The sequence below is a fragment of the Enhydra lutris genome, unplaced genomic scaffold (genome assembly GCF_002288905.1).
Source record: "Enhydra lutris kenyoni isolate GAN:26980312 unplaced genomic scaffold, ASM228890v2 scaffoldscaffold3, whole genome shotgun sequence".
Classification (NCBI taxonomy): domain Eukaryota; kingdom Metazoa; phylum Chordata; class Mammalia; order Carnivora; family Mustelidae; genus Enhydra; species Enhydra lutris.
The window spans coordinates 59,725,595-59,751,645 of NW_019154087.1; the positions used below are offsets into that span (position 1 = coordinate 59,725,595).

A 26,051-nucleotide genomic window follows, 5' to 3' on the forward strand; every position below is an offset into this window, starting at 1 on the left:
AATTTCTTCAAGAGCCTCATCCTTTTCATCTGTGTTTTGTGTTCCTGAGACTGGAGATTGTATGTTTTTAATTTCCCAGAGACTATCCCTCCCATCTTCTCCAGGCATAGGAAAGGCTAGTCTCTTGGCTGCCCGAAATGTAAATGAGAAAATAGGGTCTAACTGCTTCTTGGGGATTCTTTGAACCAATTACCTATTTTCAGATCCTGCCTCACTCCCAGAAATAGTTAAAATTGTCAATTAAAATTTTCAGGGAGGGGCCTGGTGCCTACAATTCCTGAGCCTTTCTGGGACTTTGTGGGGCTAATTATTGCTTCTCATAAGCATGTCCTGCAGACATTTAGGTTTTCTAATGTAATTAGATCCCTCATTTTTATGTTAACCATTTGCCAACAGTTTTTTCCATTTCCATCATCTCCTGTCTTCTTTACCAATATTTATCCTTTTGGATTTTTACTATTATCTTATGGGATTTTAGTAAAAAGAAGACAAATTCATCAGTCAGAGGGTTTTTCCCGAGAAATATAAATTTTGAAAACACTTATTAATAAATATAATGGCTGAAACAGCCCACAACAGTACCCAGTTTCAAGAATCGTTTGTAAAGGACCAGTTTTGCCTGTAAAAAAAAAAGTTTAAGAGCAGACCTTCATAAGTTTTCTGCCATCAGAAAAAGAAAAAAACTTATTTGGATAAGAAACTGGATCAAGTGTGATGGTATTATTTAGACATATGAAGACTCAGAGCTTCATTTCCAAATTAACTTAACTGGGAGGTTTTGTGATTATTTTTCCCCCTTAGATTTTGCTTTGCTACCTGACCTCGGAACAGAAACACGTTCTTTTCTTCTTAGTTCTATTTGTTATTTGGAAGTTCAGAATAGTGCTCGCTTCGGCAGCACATATACTAAAATTGGAAGTTCAGAATATTAGAATATGTTACAATGAGATGCTATAAAATAAGTAATAAAATGGTCATGAAACATTTTATTACAACTGTAAGAGGGTTCCTATTTGTGCTGAAAAATACTCATTCAACACTTATTTCTTCCACAAATCTTTGTTAGATACTCATAACGTGCTAGGCCTTGAGCTTATATCTCAGTATTGTAGTGTTTATAAGATTCAGTCCCTATATGTTTATGCCTATTTAATCCTACCATGGACTATGTCTTTAATACACATGATAGTCCTATAATAACTTTTTTTTTAAAAGATTTTATTTATTTGTCGGAGAGAGGGAGAGAGAGCGAGCACAGGCAGACAGAATGGCAGGCAGAGGCAGAGGGAGAAGCAGGCTCCCCGCCGAGCAAGGAGCCCGATGTGGGACTCGATCCCAGGACACTGGGATCATGACCTGAGCCGAAGGCAGCTGCTTAACCAACTGAGCCACCCAGGCGTCCCAGTCCTATAATAACTTTTAATTAACAACTTGAAGTAAGACAATAGTGGAACTCTCCACTCAATTTGGCAGGTGGCTAAATTTTTAAATAGTTAACTGGATTTACTATTTGAGAATAATCTATCATATGACTAAAAGTTAAATATACAGAGCAGAAGTTTATAATAAAGAAGAGCATTTCTTATGAAGGTCCCTTTTTCTACTTGGAATCACGTACTGTACTTTTAATTGATTAAGAATATGTTAAAAGGACAGGTGGTGGTTTTGAGCCACAAAGTCAGAGTGTAGAGGGATATGTGTAAATCCTATGTTTATTATATCTATAAATATAGTTCTTTCTACACTTAGTGCCTTTAATTTCTAAGAACCCAGTCCTCAGACCTAGGGTTGCTTCCCAGCCCACTGCTGGAATTCCTGATCGTGGCAGTCTGCTGAAACATGAGTTCAGTTACCAAATATAGTTGAGTGGAGTAAGAGGACAGATGCAAGTCTGAGGCCACAGTTGCCTCAAAGTGACCAAGGACCAAGCTGTCTTTAATGAATAGGCAAGACCAACCTCCACTCTCCCAGAAAAGAAGAAATGCTCATCTGAAACCCATCACCTTTTCAGAGTCTTCAGAGTAACCAAGGACTGAAAAAGGTTTGTAAGATAGTTCTTAATATACTAACTACTAGGGCAACATTCTTTCAACTTTTTCTTAAAGATGAAAATATAACAGTTTGCCTGAAATTGTAATAGTATTCAGAAGATGCCTTGATTTTTTTTGTTGTTGTTTGGAGAGAAAAACTAATGGGGATTTTGTAGTCTTTCCAAAAGCAGATAATACGTAAGATTTACCTTTATTTCTAACTCTGCCATCAAGGAACTGAACTTTCTCTTATAATCTTAATCATGCTAAATTGTGCTATCAATTCAAAAAGGATTAAATGTAGTTATGGAGCAACATTTGTCAAGATTTTTATGTGTTATGTTTCATAGAAAATACAAGCACAGTTAATTTGAACCTCACCCATACTTAGGCTAAATCCTGAGGGCTTAAAGTTAGGTACTTTAGTTTTTAGTAACATTTTAAGTTGTTAACTATACTTCCAACTTTACTAAAAATCCAAAGATTTTTAAAATCTTTGTTGTGATCGTAATAGATATTTTAAATTCTAATAGATATTTTAAATTATATCTATGCATAAAGGTTACATGCTTATTTATAAAATAGAGCTTACTAAGGGAAACTACAGTCAAATTTAAATATCACAGTATGATTTTATATCGTGTTTTAAGTTACACATGAAATTGTCTTGAATCCAATATATGAGGTTAATACAGAATGATTGGAGGCTCATATTACTTTTTTTTAACATTTGCTAAAAATACGAATCACCTTCTAATTTGAATAACGTGACCACATATCAAGTCCGTTGCCTGACGATAACTATGCAAAATCTGTTTCAACATGTATGTATGGAAATTACATAATAAATATCCTTTCAAATATTTTTTTCTCAAATAACTTGAAAGCTCACCTTGATTATTCAGATTTTAAATATCAGAGACTATTTGACAAATTAGTAACAATGGACAAGATGTAAGAGATTTAGTTAGCCAATAAATGCTCTCTAAATATGTGATTACATATTCCTAGAATACAAATTAGTCCTCTCACATTCTATTGTAATATGGAGTAGGGTCTATATCTTAGGGGCCTTGTCTCAGTTCTGTTTGAGCTTCTCTGTTTTATTGCTAAAACTGAACATTGAAGGGGTCCTATAGCATCCTTCATAATAGAGTAAGTATCTAGATTATACTGGACATAATAACCACTTTAATTTCTTTACTTCATTGAAAAAAATTTAGAGGGAAAACATTAGTCAAGTTTCAAAAAACATGATGTATTCCTAAAGATATACCAACTGAAATATGTAAGGACAAGACAAAGACTCCACTTCGTTATTAATATGTGTGTGGAGGATATCAAAGGGTATTGTGATAACTGAGTTCCATTCAGGAATTTCAGCTATCTGGAGTTAATGGCTATGCCCTAGCTAAATTCTAGCAAAGAAAACAAATATTGAGCAAAGTAACTCTGACTATAATTTGTAACTGTTACATTAGAGAATAGTGAAATAAATTTGGTAAATAATATTTGACCTGCATACATTTGATATTAAAACTCATTTTTTAAATCCATTTCAACCTAAACCAGTTTGACTACACATAATATTCCTTTCCCAAGATTTCCTTTCCACAAATCTTCTACAACTGTATATATTCATTCAGATTTTGTCCTTTTTTTCTTTCTTTCTTATTCTGAAACAATCAGTTGTTTTACTTTAGGACAAAATTATTTTTTTCCCCTTAACAATCTGTATACCTCATACCTTTTCTTACTAAATACACATCCTAGTTTGCTTGTGTAGAGATGGTTGTCTTAATATTTCTAGTGGCTTTAATGACATATGCTAATTAGAATTCTTAACCCTTAGAATTCTTATTTCTAGTAAAAACTAAGGAGTAAGCAATTGTGGACTGTCTATTATGCTAGCATTCTGTGGATTGACAAATTTATAAATAGATTTTATGATTTCCCGAAGTATATTCTTCCTCATAGTAAATTTCTCAGTGTGGCACAAAACATGTTTACTAATAGACCCAAATATTTTTAGTTTCTCTGTAAAAGGAAGCCAAAAGTGGATAAGCTTATGTTCAGTTATTCATGTTTCAGTATTTTATTTTATTTGGAAATGATTTGATATTCAGTGCATATTCATTATTTAATTTATTTCAGTGTAATTTTAAGGTTTTAAGTTACAAAAAGGTTTTTGGAAACTATCTTTTTTAAAATTTTTTAGAAGGGTGGGGAAAAGGACAGGGAGAGAGAATCTTAAGCAGGCCCCATACCCAGCACTAGCCTAACGCACTGAGACAATCCTGAGATCATAACCTAAGCCAAAATCAAGAGCCAGATGCTTAACCGACTGAGCCACCCAGGCACCCCTTTCGAAACTATTCTTAGGTAGACACACCATAAAGCAAAATTATTGTTTAAAATTAAATACACACTCCATAAAACATAATGATTGTTTAAAATTCATTGTTAAACTTTTATCTTATGTCTAATTAACTTGTTGACAATTATGTTTAGATTATTAATGAAAATTTCATGAGTCATTAAGTAGGTAACCATCATGTTATCATTCTTGCTTTCAAATTATGTAACAGAGATAACATGAGATTATTTGACTTTTTTGTAAATCTAGGTTAAATAAAAGTTGTATGTCCCATTACATGTAATGCTGATACTCCTAAAGACATTCCTATTTTAATTAAGCCAACGAACTTAAACTAGCTTTTTTCTTTTTTTTCTGAAGATTGTCCTCAATCATGAGAACTTGAAAAATATTGGGGTTAGTTTATTTGTATCTGACAATATAGTTGATTTATAAAAACAGTTAATTTTCTTTAAGCCAGTTAAATAGAGCTCTTTACAAATTAATTTTGGTGGGGTGCCTGGGTGGCTCAATGGGTTAAGCCTCTGCCTTCGTCTCTGGTCATGGTCTCAGGGTCCTGGGATCAGGCCGCATCTGGCTTCCTGCTCAGCAGGGAGCCTGCTTTCCCTTCTCTCTCTGCCTGTCTCTCTGCCTATTTGTGATCTCTCCCTCTCTATGTATCAAATAAATAAAATCGTTTTAAAAAATTTAATTTTGGCACTGCTATCTGGAGGTAAAAAATTTCATCTGCAACATACCTACAAGAACATGCATATACACAGAGATATATGCAAACAGAGCTCTTAATAGCTTTTGCATTAAAATTCTTAGCTATGAGACAGGTACAATAATACAAAACTCACCAGTTTATAAAAGGACAATTTAGATCTAAATTGTGTTTCTAGAAGATAAAATAAGTTAAAGTTACCCGCTCAGATGGCTTAAACTTTTTACTAATATTTGTGGAGAAAGCTCTTAAGATTTTTTATTTGCCTCCTTTCCAGTTTCCCTTTTTTGTTTGTTTGTTTGTTTGTTTTTTCTCTTCTGATAAGAATTACCTCCCTGAATTTTGTGTTTCAAAGAGATGGCCTCAGTTTCTAGAGATCAGACAGAACATTTTATCTCAAAGGTACAGAGAAAAAATACAAATTCCTCCAAGAAGGACTTTTGTTTCCTAAGTACGAATTTTTATAATATCTACAAGGGTTTTGAGATGAATAGGGGAGGTTTAGAGATTGGTAAAAAGGGTAAGTGGGCTTTTTTCTGTTCTTGCAAAGACTGAATTTGTAAGACCAGTTGTACAAGTTGCCCTCAATTGGTAGTACAGCTGTTTTTAATTCCTCAAAGAGTCTGAATATATCAAGGCACTGATTCACCCATCCAATTTTATTGTCCTCAGTTTCCTTCTCTATAATAGGGAATCTTTAAGATACAAATCAGAAGTTTCTCATGTTCTGGATTTAGAGCTGTTTGTCTTTGGAATGTTTTTCTTTCCCTCTGGGTACATAGTTTTATTTATCTTAGGAGAAAAGGCCTTTGAAAAGTTCTTATCAGGCTCTAAATATCAGCTTTCAGTTTGGCCAACTTTTCAGCATAGAACTACTTTAAAAATCCTCCCAAATATCTTGTTGGGTTTCAACTTGGACAAACAGAAAATATTGCTGGAAGTATTGAACAACTTTATGGACCCAAGAGGTGTCCTCAAAGAGGGTGCAAAAGATACGATAGATCCAAGATCCACAGCCACTCCTAAAGATAGCCCAAGGAAAGTAAGACTTACACAACAGTGTTGAGAGCTGGTTACTGTCAGTAAGGCCCCTGCTGCAAATTGAAGTACAGCCCAAATTTCTGTTGGACCATATTTTTGGTGCCCCAAAATTGACAGTTGCCAAGCCAAATTCTCAGAACACAGGAAAAAACAAACAAAAAGCAATAGTTGTCCTTGGGAGAGAAAGGGTCAATAACCAATGGGTCTGGATTTGGAAGTAAGAAACTGTGCCAGTCAGAGAGGAATTTTACCTTCCTCTCTGACTGGCACTATAGAATACCAGGGAAGCTGATTCTGGTGATAATTTTCACCCTTCACCAGCTTCTGCCAGTTTTCCCAGAATCCTTTCTGTGGCTCCAGAGTGAGTACATTTAAAGTGGAAATTGTAGCCCAGTATTTACCAGAATTTTGCAAGGTTTTCTATTGACTTTAGTTTTAGTTTCCCCTTGGTGGTTTAAGGGATAACTAGTAGCAGTTGACTGGAAAATCTCTTAGAGACCATCAACCGTGGGAGGGGCCCATATGGAAACCCTCTTGGGGGTATTTGGGTTGGTGTCAAGAACTTGTCAAAACCTTTGGGGGCAATCATTTTTCCAGTGTCCCAGTTAATTGCAAGTGAGACATCAATTTCTAGACCAGAGTTTTGATTACAGTAAGAATACAACAGGAAAGGCCCAAAGTGCAAAGCCTTGGGTCTATTGCACTTACAAGGCCAATAATTTGGACTTTTGTTTACACTCTTGTGGTCTCTTTAGAGTAGAAAAGTGGTTCAGATGGAGGATTAATAGACTGAGTACTCAGATTAAGTTGGATAATTTTTCATCAGCCTTTTGCAATGAATCTTTCAATGAAACCATTTGGAATCCTGAACCATTTTGGAGACTTCTTCATGCCAATTACAATAGGTATCTTATTCTGTTTGTTGATTTTGGGGTCCTTGCGTTCAAGGACACTTCTTATATGAAAGATCTTGTCTAATTGGAATGTTCCCCATAATGGCCATTGTAATTCTAAGTTGTTTTAGTAAGATTTTACCTTTTTTTTTTTTTTAAGATATCTACAGTTTCCAAGACTATAGTTCTTAGACATTAAATAAGCAGATGTGCCAAAATGTAGTGTGTTCAATTCTTTGAATATTGATAATCCTATTTCTTTAGCTAAGTCTTGGTTCTCTCAGAGACAAATTAAAACCTAAGAGGTATATGCCACTGGGTTGGGAGTTTTGTGGTGTTTTCAAATTGCCTCATTTCACAAAATTTTCTTGAGGTTGGTGGGTGAACGAGTATCAATCTAACTCATTTCATGACCAATTTATCTTAGTCTGGGAGTCCTAGAATTAGGATCTAAGTGTCAATAACAGCTTTTAAGTGCTCTACTCCTCCCTACCACTTTCGAGACTTTGGCTTATAAGGTTGTCATTAACAATAGATATATTATTCATTACACAAACTATCTTTATAATGGCAGATACCCTGAAGGCTTTTACTTGTTCCTACTTAGATTTTGGTTTTGATGGTCTAAACAGTCTAATTTCTTAACTTATTTTCCCAAGAACCCAAGTAATTTATGCTGTAGACTCACATTAGGCTTTGTGAGTCCCCTAATGACTGCCACCCATTGTAGACTCCCAATATAACTATCCCAGAACCTTTACAGGACTTCCAGAACCTTTCTGGGATTTATTTGTTTGTTTACATATGCTTTTTCTGTGTGTATGTGTGCATGTTTGTGTGTATGTGTGTGTATACTTTTTTTTTTTAAGATTTATTTTTATTTATTTGACAGACAGAAATCACAAGTAGGCAGAGGCAGGCAGAGAGAGAGGGGGGAAGCAGGCTCCCCGCTGAGCAGAGAGCCCAATGTGGGGCTCGATCTCAGGACCCTGAGATCATGACCTGAGCCGAAGGCAGAGGCATTAACCCACTGAGCCACCCAGGTGCCCCTGTATACTTTTTTTAAATAAACATTTTAAAAATAGTTTGGATCAGAGAGCTGAACACAAGGGACAACTGAACACTGTCAGAGTTCAAATCTGACAGTGACTTACCCACAGCCCTCAGTAACAATGAGAGGAACAGAGAATTCAAAGGGTTCAGAAGGCCCTATGCAGCATCTTGTTGTCCTATAGGCCATTACCTACACTTTTAGTTTCCATCCTTGTCACAAAAACTGTTAAAAAATGATTAAACTAGATAATTTAGGTAATAAAACAAGTTTTCTTTAAACACTTTAGTAAGTGGACAGTTTCCTTTTGGAGAACTGCAAAATGGGGTAGAAAGCCAGAAAACTTTTATAGGATAAAAAATGAAGAACAAGGAAGAGAAAAATAGAAAATATCTTGGCAAGAGCTACTTAGTCATCCCTGTTTGAGTAAGAAAGAGTAAAGAAATACAAATAAAACACAGAGTTGGTTTGACATTTGGGGATTGACTGATCGTGTTTCTAGTTAAGCAGAACATTTACAAGTCTCAAAAGTTATCTAAGTTTCAATATGCTAGTGGGGAACCCCAGGCAGGAGTGGCTCCACCGTGGGCCTAGAAAGTTATTTTAATAAAAGGAAGAAATTATCAATAATAACTTTGAAAGCAAATGGACTAAATGCTCCAATCAAAAGACACATGTGACTGAATAGATAAAAAAGCAAGACCCAATTATATACTATCTATAAGAGACTCTTCTCAGACCTAAAGATGCATGCAGATTGAAAGTTAGGCCTGGAAAAACATTTGTCATGCAAATGGAAGCAAAGAGAAAGCTGGGGTGACAACACTTATATCAGACAAAATAGACCTAAAAAACACACACAGACACACAAAAAGGAACATCACATAATCATAATGAGAACATCCAACAAAGGATAGAACAATTGTAAATATTTATGCACCCAACATGGGAGAACCAAATATATAAAGTAACTATTAACAAACATAAAGGAAGAAATTAATAGTAATACAATAATAGTTGGGAACTTTCACACCCCAGTTACATCAATGAATAAATCATCCAGATAGGAAATCAACAAAGTCACAGTGGTTTTGAATGACGTTTTGAAGCAGATGGATCTAACATATATATTCAGAATATTCCATCCAAAAATAGGAATACACATTCTTTTCAAGTGCACATGGAAAATTCTCCAGAATAAATCACACACAGGCCACAAAGCAAGTCTCAGCAAATTCAAAAAAAGACTGCAATTGTATCATGCATCTTTTCCAATCACAACACTATGAAACTAGAAAACAACTCCAAAAGAAAAAAATCTGGAAAGACCACAAATACACGAAGCTTATGTAACATGCTATTAAACAATGAATGGAGAATGGGTTAACCAAGAAACCAAAGAGGAAATCAAAAAAGTACATGAAGACAAATGAAAATGAAAACACAAAATCTTTGGAATGCAGCAAAAGTTGTTCTAGGAGGGAGCATTATAGCAATATAGGCCTACCTCAGAACCAAGAAAAATCTCAAATAACCTAATCATACACCTAAAGTTAGTAGAAAAAAAAGAGCAAACAAAACCCAAAGCCAGTAGAAGGAATGAAATAATAAAGATTGGAGCAGAAATAAATGAAATAGAAACTAAAAAAAAAACACTAAAACAAATCAATGAAACCAGGAGCTTTTTCTTCAATAAAACTGATACACCTTTAGTCAAATTCATCAAAAGAGAGACAGAGAAAAAGAAAGAGGACGCAAATAAATAAAATCAGAAGTGAAACAGGTAAAACAGAAACCAGCATCATAGAAATACAATCATAAGAGAATATTATGAAAAAGTATATGCCAACAAATTGGACAACCTAGAAGGAATGGAGAAATTCCTAGAAATATTCTCCCAAAACTGAACTGGGAAGAAATGGAAAATTTGGACAGACCAATTACTAGCAATGAAATTGAATCAGTAATGAAAAAATTCCCAACAAACCAAAGTCCAGGACCAAATGGCTTCACAAGTGAATTCTACTAAAGACTTAAGAATACTTAATATCAGGGCACCTGGGTAGCCCAATCAGTTAAGCATCTGACTCTTGATTTTGACTGGGGACATGATCTCAGGGTCATGAGACTGACCCTTTGAGATTGATGCTCAGCAGGGAGTCTGCTTGATGATTCTCTCTCCATCTTCTCCTGCTCCTCCCCCTGCTCATGTGCTCTCTTTTTCTCTCTCTCTAAAAACAATAAATCTTTTTAAAAAAAAAAGTATAGTAAATACCTATCCTTCTCAAACTATTTCAAAAAATGATAGAGGAAGGAAAGCTTCCAAATTCACTCTATAAGACCAGTATTATCCTAATAAAAAAAGGATAAAAAGACACTGAAAAAAAAAAAAAAAAACAAAAACCCTACCAGCCAATATTTCTAATGAACATAGATGTAAAAATCTTTAACAAAATATTAGCAAACTGCATTCAACAATACATTAAAAAAAAAATTATCACAGTCAAGTGGGATTTATTCCAGGGATGCAAGGGTGGTTTAATATTCACAAATCAATCAACATGATACATCATATAAGCAAGAGAAAGAACAAAAAACATATGTTTATCTCAATATATGCAAAAGAAGTATTTTACAAAGTACAACATCCATTCATGATAAAAACCCTCAACAAAGTAAATGTAGAAGGAATATACCTCAACATAATGCAGGTCATATATAAAATCCCACAGTTAACATCATACTCAATGGTAGAAAACTGAGAGCTTTTCTTCTAGGATCAGGAACAAGACAAGGGTGTCCACTCTCACCACTTTTATTCGACATAGTTCTGGTAAGTCCTAGCCACAGCAGTCAGACAACAAAAAAGAAATAAAAGACAACCAAATTGATAAGGAAGAAGTAAAACTTTCACTGTTTGCAGAGGATCTAATACTATATATAGAAAACCCAAAAGATTGAACCAAAATACCACTAGAACAGATAAATGAATTCAGTAAGGTTATAGGATATAAAATCAATATTTAGTAATCTGTTGCATTTCCATTCACTAATAATGAAATAGAAGGAAGACAAATTAATAAAACAATTCCATTTACAATTGCACCAGAAATAATAAAATACTTAGGAATAAACCTAACCAAGGAAGTGAAAGACCTGTACTCTGAGAACTATAAAATGCTGATGAAAGAAATTGAAGATAACACAAATGGTAAAATATTCCAGGCTTTTGGATTGGGAGTACAAATGTTAAAATATCCATTATACTCAAAACAATGTACATATTTAATGCAATCCCTACCAAAATACCAATGACAGTTTTCACAGAACTAGAACTCATAATCCTCAAATTTACATAGAACCACAAGAGTCCCCAAATAGTCAAAGCAATCTTAAAAAAGAAAAACAAAACTGGAGGTATCCCAATCTCAGATTTTAAGTGGTACTAGAAAGCTGTAGTAATCAAAACAGTCTGATCTGGCACAAAAATAGACACATAGATCAACAGAACAGAATAGAGAGCCCAAAAGTAATCCCACAATTATACGGTCAATTATTCTACATCAAAGGAGGCAGGAATATATAATGGGAGAAAGACAGTCTTTTCAACAAATAGTTTTCAGAAAACTGAACAACTGTATGCAAAACAGTGAAATGTGAGACATAAAATCTTAAAATTCCTAGAAGAAAACATAGGCAGTAATCTTTTTGATGTCAGCCATAGAAATATTTTTCTAGATATGTTATCTTTGGCAAGGGAACTGAAGGCAAAATTAAATTATTGGGACTATATCAAAATAAAAGGCTTTTGTAAGTGAAGGAAAACGTCAACAAAACAAAAAAACAACCCATAAAATGGGAGAAGATGTTTGCAAATGATGTATTTGATAAGCGGTTAATATCAAAATGTATAAAGAACTTCTAGAACTCAGTACCATAAAACAGATTCAAAACAATTCAAAAATGATCAGAAAACGGGCACCTGGGTGGCTCAGTGGGTTAAAGCCTCTGCCTTCAGCTCAGGTCATGGTCCCAGGGTCCTGGGATCGAGCCTCGCATCGGGCTCTCTGCTCGGCAGGGAGACTGCTTCCTCCTCTCTCTCTGCCTGCCTCTCTGCCTACTTGTGATCTCTATCTGTCAAATAAATAAATAAAATCTTAAAAAAAAAATGATCAGAAAACATAAATGGACATTTTTCCAAAGAAGAACTACAGATAGCCAACAGACACCTGAAAAAATGCTCAACAACACTAATCGTCAGGGAAATGCAAATTAAAACCATAATATCACCTCATTCCTGTCAGAATGGCTAAAATCGAAAACACAGTAAGCAAGAAATGTTGGTGAGGATGTGGAGAGAAGGGAGCCCTTATGCATTGTTTGTGGGAAATCAAATTGGTGCACCCACTGTGGAAAACAGTACAGAGGGATTCTCAAAGAATTACAAATAGAATTACCATATGATCCAGTAATTCCACTACTAGGTAGTTATCCAGAGAAAACAAGAAGACTTTAGAAAGATATATTCACCACTGTTTATTGAAGTGTCTATCCATAGATGAGTGGATAAAGAAAAGGTGGCATATATATACAATGAACTATTCACCCCTAAAAAAGGAATGAAATCTTGCCATTTGCAGCATTGCAACATGAATGGATCTAGAGGATATAATGCTAAGTGAAATGATTTAGTCAGAGAAAAACAAATATCATATGATTTGACTCATGTGGAATTTAAGAAACAAAACAAAAAGACAAAGACCCAGACTCTTATTGTTTTTATTGTTTGTTTCTTTGTTTGAGTTCTTTCTTTTTTTCTTTTTTTTTTTTTTTTAGTGAGTCTGGCTAGAGGTTTATCAGTTTTATCTGTTCAAAGAAACAGCTCCTTGTTTCATTGATCTGGTCTATTGTTTTGGTTTTTTGTTCTTGTTTTGTTTTGTTTTGTTTTGTTTTGGTTTCTATATCATTTATTTCTGCTCTAATCTTTATCTCCTTCTTTCTGCTGGTTTCAGGTGGCTTTTTGTTTTGCTTTGTTTTGTTTTTCCTTTTCTAGCTCCTTTAGGGTAAGATGAGGTTATTTATTTGAGATTTTTTTGCTTCTTGGTAAACAGGTATTGTTATAAACTTTGCTCTTAGAACCACTCTTGCTGCATCCCAAAGATTTTGGACCATTGTGTTTTCATTTATCTCCATGTACTTTTTGATTTCTTCTTTGATTTCTTGTTTGGCCCATTCATTGTTTAGTAGCATGTTATATAACCTCCATGTATTTGTGGTCTTTCCAGATTGTGTGTGTGTGTGTGTGTGTGTGTGTGTGTGTGTGTGTGTGTGTAGTTGTTTTCTAGTTTCATAGCACTGTGGTCATAAAAGATGGATGATATGACTTCGATCTTTTTTAATTTGTTGAGACTTGCTTTGTGGCCTAATATGTGATCTATTCTGGAAAATGTTCCTTGTGCACTTGAAAAGAATGTGTGTTCTGCTGTTTTAGAATGGAATGTTCTCAATTTATCTGTTAAATCTATCTGTTCTAGTCTGTCATTCAGAGTCACTGTTTCCTTACGGGTTTTCTGTTTGGTGATCTGTCCATCAATGTAAGTGAGGGGTTAAAGTCCCCTACTATTTGTGTTACTATCAAATAGTTCCTTTATATTTGTTAGTAGTTTATGTATTCAGGTGTACCCATGTTGGGTGCTTAAATATTTACAATTGTTATATCTTCTTGTGGGGTTGTCCTTTTTGCTATTATATAGTGTCCTTCTTTCCTTTTTTTAGAGTCTTTATTTTAAAGTCTGTTTTATCTGATGTAATTGTTGCTTCTCTGGCTTTCTTTTGACATCCACTTGAATGATAAATATTTCTCCATCCCTTCACTTTCAATCTGCAGGTGTCTTCAGGTCTGAAATGAGTCTCTTGCAGGCAACATGTGAATGGACCTTGTTTTTTATCCGTTATCTCACCCTGTGTCTTTTGATTGGAACATTTGGTCCATTTATATTCAAAGTAATATTGATAGATATTTATTGCCATTTTCTTACTGGTTTTGTGGTTGTTTATATGGTTTTTCCAAAAAACCCAGACTCTTAACTATAGAGAACAAACAGATGGTTACCAGAGGGGAGGTGGTGGAGGATGGGTAAAATAAGTGATGGGGATTAAGAGTACACTTACTGTGATGAACACTGAAAAAGTAAGGAATTGTTGAATCACTATATTTTATACCTTAAACTAATATGACACCATATGTTCATTATATGGAATTTAAAAATAAATAAATGAAAGTTTTATAAAAATTAAAAAAAAAAAATGAAAGGAAGAAGTTTGGTCTAGGAATTGCCTGTGATTCCAAAACAACAAAACAAAACAGTTTTAAGTATTTTTAACTTTTGTTTTCATAGTGTAGATTTTATTTTGAAATATCTTTAGTTTTGAACCTTTGTACCAAAGTTTTTATACTTTTTTAGAAATTGTTTAATTATGAAAATAAACAGAAATTAAAATGCTTAATTTAAATTGTAAAATCACTCAATTTAACTGGTTTTTTAAAATTTTTCAAAGAATATGGAATAAACAACAAAAAATTTTCTTAAATGTCCCACCCCTCAACCCTATTTCTGCCCAAGCCCTACCACAAGATAATCAACATTATCTGGTACATGTTCTTCCAACGTTTTCATGTATTTATTCCTAACTACATATCCTTTTGTTAACAACTTTATTGAGATATAATTGATACACAAAAAACTTCACCTATTTAATGTAAACAACTTCATGAGTTTGGACATACACATGCACCTGTGAAACCACTACCACAATTAAGGTAACAGACATATCTATCATCTCTAAAGTTTCATTATGCCTCTTTAATAGGGTCAGATATTAGCTGACTAATAATCTACTTTAATATAAACATAAGACAGAGCTAAATGCTTATGTCAAATTTCAAGTTCAAGCACAAAAATTTCCTCCACTAGGCAGCTGCTCTCCAAATCCCTATATGATGGACTATAAATTCTTTAATATTACATTTATGTTTTTATTTTTTTAATTATCATATACTGTATTGTTTCAGGAGTAGAGGTCTGTGATTCATCAGTCTTACACAACACATAGTGCTTACCACAATACACCCTCCCCAATGTCCATCACCCAGCCACCCCCTCCCCCCTTCCCCATCCCCTCCAACAACCTTCAGTTTGTTTCCTAAAATTAAGAGTCTCTTATGGTTTGTCTCGCTCTCTGGTTTCATCTTGTTTCATCTTTTCCTCTCTTCCCCTGTGATCCTCTGCCTTGTTTCTAAGATTCTCTGTATCAGTGAGATCATATGATAATTATCTTTCTCTGATTGACTTATTTTACTTAGCATAATACTGTCTAGTTCCATCCATGTCATTGCAAATGGCAGGATTCCATTTTTTTTTTGATGTCTGTGTAATATTCCATTGTTATCCATTCATCTGTTGGTGGACATCTAGGTTCTTTCCATAGTTTGGCTATTGTGGACATTGCTGCTATAAACATTGGGGTGCAGGTGCCCTTTGGATCACTACATTTGTATCTTTGAGGTAATACATAGGCATTTTTAAATGCCTGTTGAAATGTTATTACACCCAGGTGCCAGGGTGACTCAGTCAGTTAAGCATCTGACTCTTTGATTTCAACTCAGGTCATGATCTCAGGGTCGTGAGATCTAGCCTATCTCCCCAGACCTACAGCACCACCACAACCACCACCACCACCCACCCACCCACCCACCGTGGCCCCGGTCAGGCCTCACGCTGAGCATGGAGCCTGCCTAAGATTCTGTCTCTTTCTCTCCTTCTGACCTTTCCCACCTCCCCTCTCCCCCACCACACACTCTCTCCTTCTCTAAATAAATAAAGTACCTGGCTCATGTGGTATGAGATACTGAGTGACCCTTAGTGCCTGTCAGCCTTTTTCTAGCATCAAACAGTTTTTCTTTCAAAATCACGGTAGCTTGTCTATGTCTCTACAAGGAATTACATAAACAGATTGCATATGCTCTCCCCTTATCTAAATTCTTAAAGTAAATAGCCATAATATCCCCAACAGAAAAAGGAAACTTTGTGGTTAAATACAGGTTTTAACCCTAAAACTGCCATTTCCTGACAGTTCACCTTTAGCCAAATAATTGAATGTTTTTATGCTGAAGTTTTGGGTGCAGAAATAATAAAAATAAGAAGAAAAATAATGATAACCCCATCAGTTATTCTGAGGATCAGATGGTTCATTCTGTGAAAGTAGGCAATGTACAACACTCGGAAGCTGTTGTATAAGAAATTCTCGGGGCTGGCTTGTATTGTTTGTAATTGAATTCTTTCTACTAGACTCTGCTCTTTCTCATGCATATGCCAAGTCTTCCTCCTCTCTAGCCAGGGAGATCTTGACTGTCAACAACCTAGAGTGCCTTGCCTCACAGGGATCCTGCAGGGGGTATCCCACAAGAATTTTTTTGCTGGCAAAAAAGAGGATTTTCCTAGTTACCATAGATCTGGTTTTCACATAATTATCCCCAAAAGTCAGCAACTCAAAAAACAAATATTATTTATAATTTCTAAATTTGTCTCTCTTTTCTCTTTTCTATTATTTATACATTCATGTATGTTGTAAATCATATATATTTATATTTATATTCAGGATCTCAACAATAAATATTTTCCCAAATACTAGGAAAGTAATTCCAAGACATTTTAATGATAAAATTGCTTGTGTTAAAATGTGTGATAGACAAATGAAATTTTAAAAGTTCAATGAAAACTCATATTTCATAGTAGATCTTGAGAGTCTGACAGAATTCAAACGATATTAACTCAGGGAAAAGCTGTAAACCATAAAATTACACTTAAAAATAATCTATAAATTAAGTAGGATCAAATTCCTTAGAATGAATGAAATATGCCACAGGGGTTTAACAAAATAGGTGACCATGGACGTTTACAATAGAAAGCAATATTTGCTTGGGAAAGTCAAGATGCTGATAAGCTGTCACTGAATTTCAAGGTGGAAGGAAATCTGTAATGCCTCATAGTATTTGCTAACCTTCCTAAACCTTGCTTCACCAAATATTTCCTTAAGTTTAGCTTAAATGTCATGCATAAATGTCAGAGTTCACCTGGAAGAATCTGCCTTCAGAGCACCGTGAGGATACCTGCCGCTGCCTGCATGGTACAAATTGAAAGAACCTAAAGCACAGCAAGCCTGAGGGTATCCTCCTCCTGTTGAGTGCCACCCTCCCACCAGCAGCATGCCTTCCATGACAGGTCTGAAAAACACCAATATTAACATACAACTATGCATCTTATTGTATTTACTGGTTTATTTTGTTTTGTTTCATTTGTACCTTAACTTTCAAATATAATTTGAGACTGCATACAATAAAAGAACTATGCAGTTGTCCAAAATCAATTAAAAGGTTTAAGACCAAACCAAGACCAAATTGAGAATCTGACGTTATCTCAATTTCCTACTTTTGCCTTTTCTCCTTTAGCAGGTTAACTCCTTAGGGCAGAGGAGTCTTACAGCTATGTCCCCAACCTGTAGAAGAGGAGCCTAATACAGTAGGCACTGAACAAAAAATATGTTGACTGAATAAGTAAAGAGAGAAAGAGAGCTAAAAAAAGGGGGGGACTAAAAATATTCATATTTCTATGATCCAAAATTTAACTCTGAGCTTGGTAACATCCATGCCAAGGAGCATCATCAAAGGTTACAGAATTGTGATTGTCTAATAGTAGGAATGCCAAGAAAACAAAATAAATGTTTTTCTGGTTCTGAATTTTTTTCATGAGAAACTTTCTTGGCAGGAACTGAGAAACATAAAAATCGATGTCTTTATAGATAAGGTTTTTATTAATGCAGTGTCAGACCTACCACTGTCTTGTATTAGTGCAATGAGCATGTAATGTGCATTTTATGTTTTCCACATTAACAGCTATTAATATATAGCACTGATTACGTTATCAAGTTCTTACTAGAAAACAGAACCCAGGGGATGAGTAACTATTGGTAAGACAGATGAAACAGCAGGGTAAAGAGCAGAACAATGTTCCACTGAGGACAGCAGGTCCCAGAGAAATGCTGCAGTGAGGTCGGAATGGCTGAGAGCAAGTAGGGAATGAGACGTTTGTGCCTCATGTCTTTGTTTGTATGGCTCTATTTCCTATCAAATCCTAGTTAGGGTTCGATCCATGTTTCAAGTACTAGGCAGTTTCTCTCCATCATGTGCCATGACCCAGACACCGTGCCAAGCATTAGCCATTCAAAGACTGTCAGTTACATCTTTTTCAAGCAGTTCACAGTCTAATGGATGAAGAGTTCTCTAACTCATATTAGTAATTCAGTAAGATGAATGTTATAGGAGAATGCTATGCAAAGTGTCATGTTTGGAAGAAAGAGAGAATTACACTGACTGAGGAATCAGAAAGCACCAAAAGAAAGTGAAATTACATAATGTTTTTAAGGATAAACTGGAGTTTGAAACAGAAAAACAGAAAGAGTAAACTATAAAATACGCAGGGCCAACAAAGAGCCATTTCTCCCATGGGGAGGAAGCTAGGCCTATGCAAATTTCAAAAAATTAGAAAATGGCTCTGGTTTATCAGAGTTTAAAGTCAAATTATTAATAATGGATGAAGAATCTACAAAAGAGAAAAAGATGAAAAGGAGAATTTCCAAGCAATTCAAATTTCTTCTGAGGACGGAGACAGGGGACAGAGAAAATTTAAAGATGTAGGAAAATACTTTATTCCTCAGAATTTCAAAAATCTTTCAATTCTACCTGCTAAATTGGAACTTGTTAATGTTTAATGGAACTTGATAATGTTTATCTCACTTCTTCATTCATTAAAGACAGTATAATTGGGGCACCTGGGTGGCTCAGTGGGTTAAGCCTCTGCCTTCAGCCCAGGTCATGATCTCAGGGTCCTGGGATCAAGCCCCACATTGGGCTCTCTGCTCAGCAGGGAGCCTGCTTCCTCCTGTCTCTCTTCTGCTGCTCTGCATACTTGTGATCTCTCTCCCTCTGTCAAATAAATAAATAAAATCTTAAAAAAAAAAAGACAGTATAATTAGTTCTTTTCACTGTATTTCACTTTCTGTGTCTATTACACCAGCATAGAATTACCAAAAGCGCTGTTTTGAAATAAAACATTAAATCTCAGGGAAATAATGGAGATGTTTGTAATTATATTTCTTTTGATTACAACATTTTAATTATGGGCTGTTGACTGACATGAAAATCTCTGAAGCATGATTTTCCCGTGAGTTGGGCCACCTGGAAACCTCCCTTGTTCATCCACGTTGAATGAGCATTTTCCCTAGACCATGTGCATGTTCTAGCAGCAATAACTGGGTTGCAGATTAAACCCAAACCATATATGCTATAGAACTATTATTTTCTTTTTCACTGTATAAGCAGTTTTTAAGCTACACCTAATCCTCACCACTGGATCCTGTCAGATGGCGCCTCTTTAAAACCAAAATATAAGTTAATAAGCAGGTGATTTAATCTGCCTCCAGCAAACACTCCCTGTTTTAAAAAATGAACTAAAAAGTGTTTCATCATTCAGAAGTTTACTTTAAGCTTCCTCATATAATGTTTTTTACGAAGTTTTGAAATTTATCCTATTATGTTCACTTTGCACTAAGTGTAGTTAAATTAATAGCAGAACTCTGATATTAGCAGAAAACTAATCCAAAATTTTATTAGCCTGATATATTGCTTAGGACTCTTGGTTGTGGAGAGTATAATATATTGTAGTTAAGTCTATGGTTAAGATAATAAGTTCTGAAGTTGTTGTCTGGATTTGAATCTCGGCTCTTCTATTCACATTTTCTGCCTCGGTTTCCTTCTTTGTAAACTGGGGCCTGTTGTGAGAATTTTAAATGAAATCATCGACTTAATGGCACTTGACACAATGCCTGCCTCAGTGAGCAGTATGTTGTTAACCATTATCATTATCAGGATTACTATTAGTAGTGCTCATGCTAGATGAAGTTATTAGGTAGCTGATGTTCTACAGCTGTCAAACTTTTCCTGTAAAAGTCTGGATAAATATTTTAGGTTTTGTTAATCATAAAGTCTCTGTTGCAGCTACTAAACTCTCTCATTGTTCTTCAGAGACAGTCAAAGACATTCACACGGCCACACTCTAAGTGTAGTCGGGAATCAAAAGGCTCTGCCTCTGAAATGATCAATTCAAACATTTCACTATCTCGATACATCCTTCCAGATTCTCATTCACCCATTCCCACTATACCTCCCCTTTAATTTCATTGAGCCGTCAGTCCCTTAAGCTCTTTATAATCAAACTCCTACCCATGAATCCAAATCCAGCATAGATTTTAGAATCCACCCCGCATCTCGCTGATATTCTCAAAAACCTTGTCCATTTCCCTTCCATCTTACCTGTGTGTCAAAACCTAAAACATCTTATCTCCACATCTTCACCTGGACAGCTGAGCTCTGGTGAAGAGAAGTGTGCAATCACACTGATTAATGATAATATAAATATATCACATTTAACTTCAACTAAGTTCTCACCTCTGCCCACAAATCTTTTTTTTCCTTTTTTTTTTTTTTGAGATTTTATTTATTTGAGAGAGAGAGAGAGCGTGCATGCCCAAGTTGGGAAGGAGGACATGACAGAGGGAGAGGGTGAAGCAGATTTCCACTGAGCAGAAGCCCAATGCAGGGCTCTATTCCAGGACCCTGAGATCATTATCTGAGCTGAAGGCAGGCGCTTAACCAACTAAGCCACCCAGGGGCCCTGCCCATAAATCCTTCTTAAGGAAATTTTTCCTTTCTCTACATCAGCTATTTCAAATTGTCTTCTGTCCTCAAAAACTTCCAAATCCTCAGAAATCTCAAGATAGGACCTCCCCTTTCTTTCAATAACAAATTTATGCAGATTCCCCCTTATCCCTTCTTTCTCACACACACACACACAGGCACACACACTTTAATTATTTCTCTCCTTTGACAATGGGAGAACTGTTCCTTTCCAACCGGAAGTTGTTTGTACCATAGTAACCCATTTAATCTCACATCCTGGAAGACCCAGTCTATTCATCTTCCTCACTTTTTTACATGGATCTTCTGCTTCTCCCTCTCTGCTGTCTAATTCCATTGGCACTGAAATACATTCCTGAGCCACACTGTAAACAAATAAACCCACCAGAAATTTATACTTTTGTCCACCAACTACCTCTGTCTCTCCTCCTTTCTATAAACTTCTCAAAATAGTCAATAGCATGTGCAATCTATATTTTCTTTCCTTTCATAATTTCTCAGCATATCTTGAATCTGGCTTCAATCTTTGTCACATACACCAAAATTGCTATTGGTAATGGTGCTAAATGTTCCCAGTTGTTAAGTCAAAAGGATACTTCCTCCTTCATGAGACATTTCCTTGCCCAGCTTCCATAACACCCCAGTCTCCTCGTTTTCCCCCAAACCTCTAGAGGATTGTTTCCTTTTTTTCTCTCTCTCTTCCTTGATGATCTTATTCACCATCTTGTATTACATTGCCACCCATGGGTTAATAATTCCCAATCAAGTTTTGTTCTCTTTACTCATGTACTCTGGACCAGTATCTCAAATTGCCTTCAGACATCAATACCAGAGTTCCCTGTTGCAGAAGGTGTAAATCAAAATTAAGATTTTTTTCTCAAAACTTGTCCCCCAACTTGTGGCATGTGAGTTAATGGCACCTTCCATCCCACTGTTTGAATAAGAAATCTATAATCCTGTCTCTGCATCATCTCTTCAATTACTTAAAGATTTCTGTCCTAGCGTCTATCTGTTGTCCACTGTTGTCCATCTCAATGTCACTTATTCAGGCTTCTGTCATATTTTCTTAATCTACTATCAGTTGTGTTCCTTAGTGGCAAGTGACAGAAATATTCTTTGGTCAACTTGAGTGCAAAGCGAATTATTGGTAGGAGTTACAGCAATTCACAGAATGAGGCCCAGAGTGTATGCTGGAGGCAAGACCAAAAGGCCAACAAAAGGCTCATGTGTGACCACCACTGCCGTGACAGCGCAATAGCCCACGGCACAGCTTCCACCTCCCACCTCTGCACAACCATCGCTGCTGCCCCTCATACTCCATGCTGCTACATCTTTGCTACGACCAGAAACAAAAATGCTTTCTCCATGGAACCTGCCTCAAAGGCCAAAGATGGATGCATATAACTGTCATATGCCAAGACATGCCCAGGCTCCAAGGGGCTGGGAAAGCAAATCTTTGGAGATTCCACATTCTATTATGATAAGTAAGTTTAGTTTCTCACGGAGGCACATAACATGAGGAATTATCCAGAACTAATAAGGAGGCTCAGGTGATGGGGATCCAAAGATAAAGCAATGATAAATATACACAACCCCAAGAATAGAACACAAGCCTTCCCACCAACTTTCTTCTTTCATCTTGCCTTCCTCTTCCTCTGACTCAGCTCCTGAGCTAGGCTACAATCAGTTATCTTTCTAAAATGCAACTCTGGAGCACCTGGCTGGCTCAGTTGGTTAAGTATCTACCTTTGGCTCAGGTCATGATCTCAGGGTCCTGGGATCAAGCCTCAAGTCCCCTGCTCAGCAGGGAGTCTCTTTGTCCCTCTCCTTCTGCCCCTCCCCCTGCTCATGCTCACTCTCTCACTCTCTTGCTCTCTCTCTCTCAAATAAATAAATAAAAACTTTCTTAAATAACAAAAAAATAAAACACAACTCTGGTGATGTTTCTCACATACTTAACAGTCTTCTTTGTCCTCTAGCTGCACCTAAGATAAAATTCAAGTTCTTCACATGGTTCCAGGCTCTCTGACCCCACTCCTGCTTTCTAACTTTTTCTCTGGTGATTTTCCCCGTCTCCAGATACATTTCTGTTTCACTAAACCTCTCTAAGTTACCTGAGTCTGCCAGTACTCTCCTTAGGATCCAAAACTTTGTCTGTGCTTCTGCAAGTGTCCTCTTTACCTGCCTAACTCTTCCTCCTCCTTCACATATCATCCTATAGGCTTCAACTTCCATAAATTTTTTCTTGATCCTAACCCTGTTATCCCTTCTAGGTGCTAACGTAGCACTTTGTTTTCTTACCATAGCACTCAACATACTAAATTATATATATGCTTATTCCTTTTTATATCACCCATAGACTAAGTTCCATGACGGCAGAAACCCGTCTTTTTCAAAACTATACTTCCCAGGAGCCTAGGTGGCTCAGTCGGTTAAGTGGCTGCCTTTGGCTGTCAGGTCATGATCCCAGGGTCCTGGAATCGAGCCCCATGTCAGGCTCCCTGCTCACTGGGGAGTCTGCTTCTCCCTCTGCTTCTCCCCACCTGCCCCAACTTGTGTGTTCTCTCTTGCTTGCTCTCTCTTTCTCTCTTGAAAAAATAAATACAATCTCATAAAATAAAGCATATTTCTCAATTTCCCTCTCACACTGAGTTCAATGCAAAAAATTAATTTCTCTAAGGCCCACAACAAACAGACCAATAGCCTCTCTTCCAAAGAAAAATATATGTTGTAAGAAATGGAAATACAGTCTGTTTTACCTTCAGTATACAAACATACTTTTGGCCCAAGCATCTCTCTCTTCCAGTTTTCATGTCTTCTGAATTAATGCTGCCTGGTGATTTATATCCTCACACATTTTAAGAGTTGACCTTGACCTTGACTTCTAAACCATCTACCATGTTTGCTGGCTGAAGGGTCAAATGTAATTAAGGGCTCTGTTCTGGGAGAAACCAATCTGCCTTCTCAGGACAAACTATGAAAGACTTTGAAATAAGCAATAGAGAACTGATGTTTTTCCAATGGAATACTGGGTGGGGTCTGGTAGACCTTCCAGGGTCATCTGATTCTAATGTGGTCTGTGCCTTTTACTGTCTTTTATTAGGCAATGTTATACCTTTGTAAATTGTAGAAATCTAATAGCAATGCAAATTATACTTGAGCACAGATACACAAATAAGTTTTTTCCAGTAGAAATACTGTTAGTTTGTACTCCATAGAAATGACTCCAAACATTACATTTTATTGCATTCTTGATTGTCTGCGTATATACTTACATAACTATATATGTACATATATATTATACTTACATATATACATATTCATTTACTTTAGAATCTGCTTTGAAATAGTTGTACATCTTACCAGTTTCCTCATTAAGTAGTTAAATAAAATCTTGCATGAATGTTTATTTTGACACTTGTTATATTTGCCATGATTTTGCCTTTTTTTTTCTTCTTTTGCTGTAGCCAGAAACAAACTCCAAACTTTTGACTACCAGTCCACAGATTTGGCTTCCCACTGAGAACCACAACTACTAGAACACTAGTATGTGGTCTCTCCTTTCACCTTCATAAACTTCCAAGCTCCCACCCACATTTCTGGATTTTGAGCTTCAATAAGCTTTGATCCTGAGGGAAAATGGCACATGAGAAGTACAGAATGTCCTACTGTAGTCTTAGTGCCTAATGCAGATATTTTCTTTTTGGATTATTCTGCGCTGGTTAGTAAAATACTTACTATTCACTCCCAGGGAAAATATTAAATTAAAATGAGATAATAAACACAAGTATACTTGATGTTTCTTCCAACTTGAAGAATAGAGAAAAATGATTTTTCCATTTGTTCATTTTAATGTTTCTCCCAAGCTGTAAATTAATAATACTGTGACAACACACACATATACACACATACCCATTACTACTAATGGCAACTCTCTCTACATTGTCTTTCAGAACACAAGAAGTAAATTGGTTTCCAGTGCCTCTGGCCTTCCTGTTGAGAGCAAACAAAAAGTATATGAAGACTATTGAACTATGTCAGAGACTTCCTCCCATGACTCGTTCTATGATTCCCTATCAGACATGCAGGAAGAAAGCAAGAATGCTGACTTCTTCCCTGAGCTATCTGCTTTTCTCAGCCAGGAAGAGATAAACAAGAGTCTTTACCTAGCCCGGAGAGCTATAGCCAGCTCTGAAACGGAAGATTTTGACTCAGAAAAGGAGATCTCACAGATTTTCAACACCTCTCCTGTAAGTGTCTGTGAAAATCCTTCCCGTAAGGAGACCAAATTTGGTGAGCCATCCTCCTTAGGAAGACCTTGTGATAACAGGCCAACACCTGTCCAACCTCTACCAGAACAAACTGACCATATCTCTTCACCTGCTTCAAAGAGGAAACCTGCCAAATCACCCCTGCTTGCCAGCCCCAGCTATATCCGGAGCCTCCGAAAGGCTGAAAAACGTGGTGCAAAAACTCCCAACACAAGTGTGAAGCCCAAACCAGCGTATCAAGGTAAGACTGGCCCGCAGAGCCAGCTATGCGACAAGGCAGCTAATCTCATTGAGGAGCTGACATCCATATTTAAAGAAGCTGCAAAGCCGAGAAATAGAAGCCCGAACGGGGAGTCCTCATCGCCAGACAGTGGCTACTTGTCTCCTAAAAATCAGCGGTCAGCCCTGATGAGTGCCTCAGTCAGCCAGAGCCCCACTGGAGACCAACAGGAGACAGAAGCAGAGGTCAAGTTACCCAAAGCCCAGCATTGCTACCAGGCAGACCAGGACAAGGCAGTGCCATGCAGTAACATCTCTCACCCACAGCCTCAGAATGCATTCCACTTCCCCTCAGCTCCACGGTTCATCCAGAAGCTTCGGAGCCAAGAAGTGGCAGAAGGAAGTAGAGTTTACTTGGAGTGTAGAGTCACTGGAAACCCAACTCCTCGAGTCAGGTAAGAACTTTTTGTTATGAATAGCAAATGATTTGTGTTGACTTTTGATTTTACTCTAATGTGGGATGAGAAGAGATTTCCTGTAGAGTTAGCCCTCTGGGGCCTGAAGTGGTGTTTTCAAATATCTGCAAGGCAAAAGCATCCCAGAATTGCAAATACTAGTTGTGCTAGTTATCACTGGTGGGATGTGTCTGTTA

At 36.4% G+C, this 26,051-nt stretch overlaps 1 pseudogene; it reads right to left on the minus strand.

The window, feature by feature from the left end:
• The window catches only part of LOC111152973, a 69,608-nt pseudogene extending 47,385 nt beyond the window's left edge, over positions 1-22,223 (minus strand).
• Positions 22,224-26,051: the final 3,828 nt, after the last annotated feature.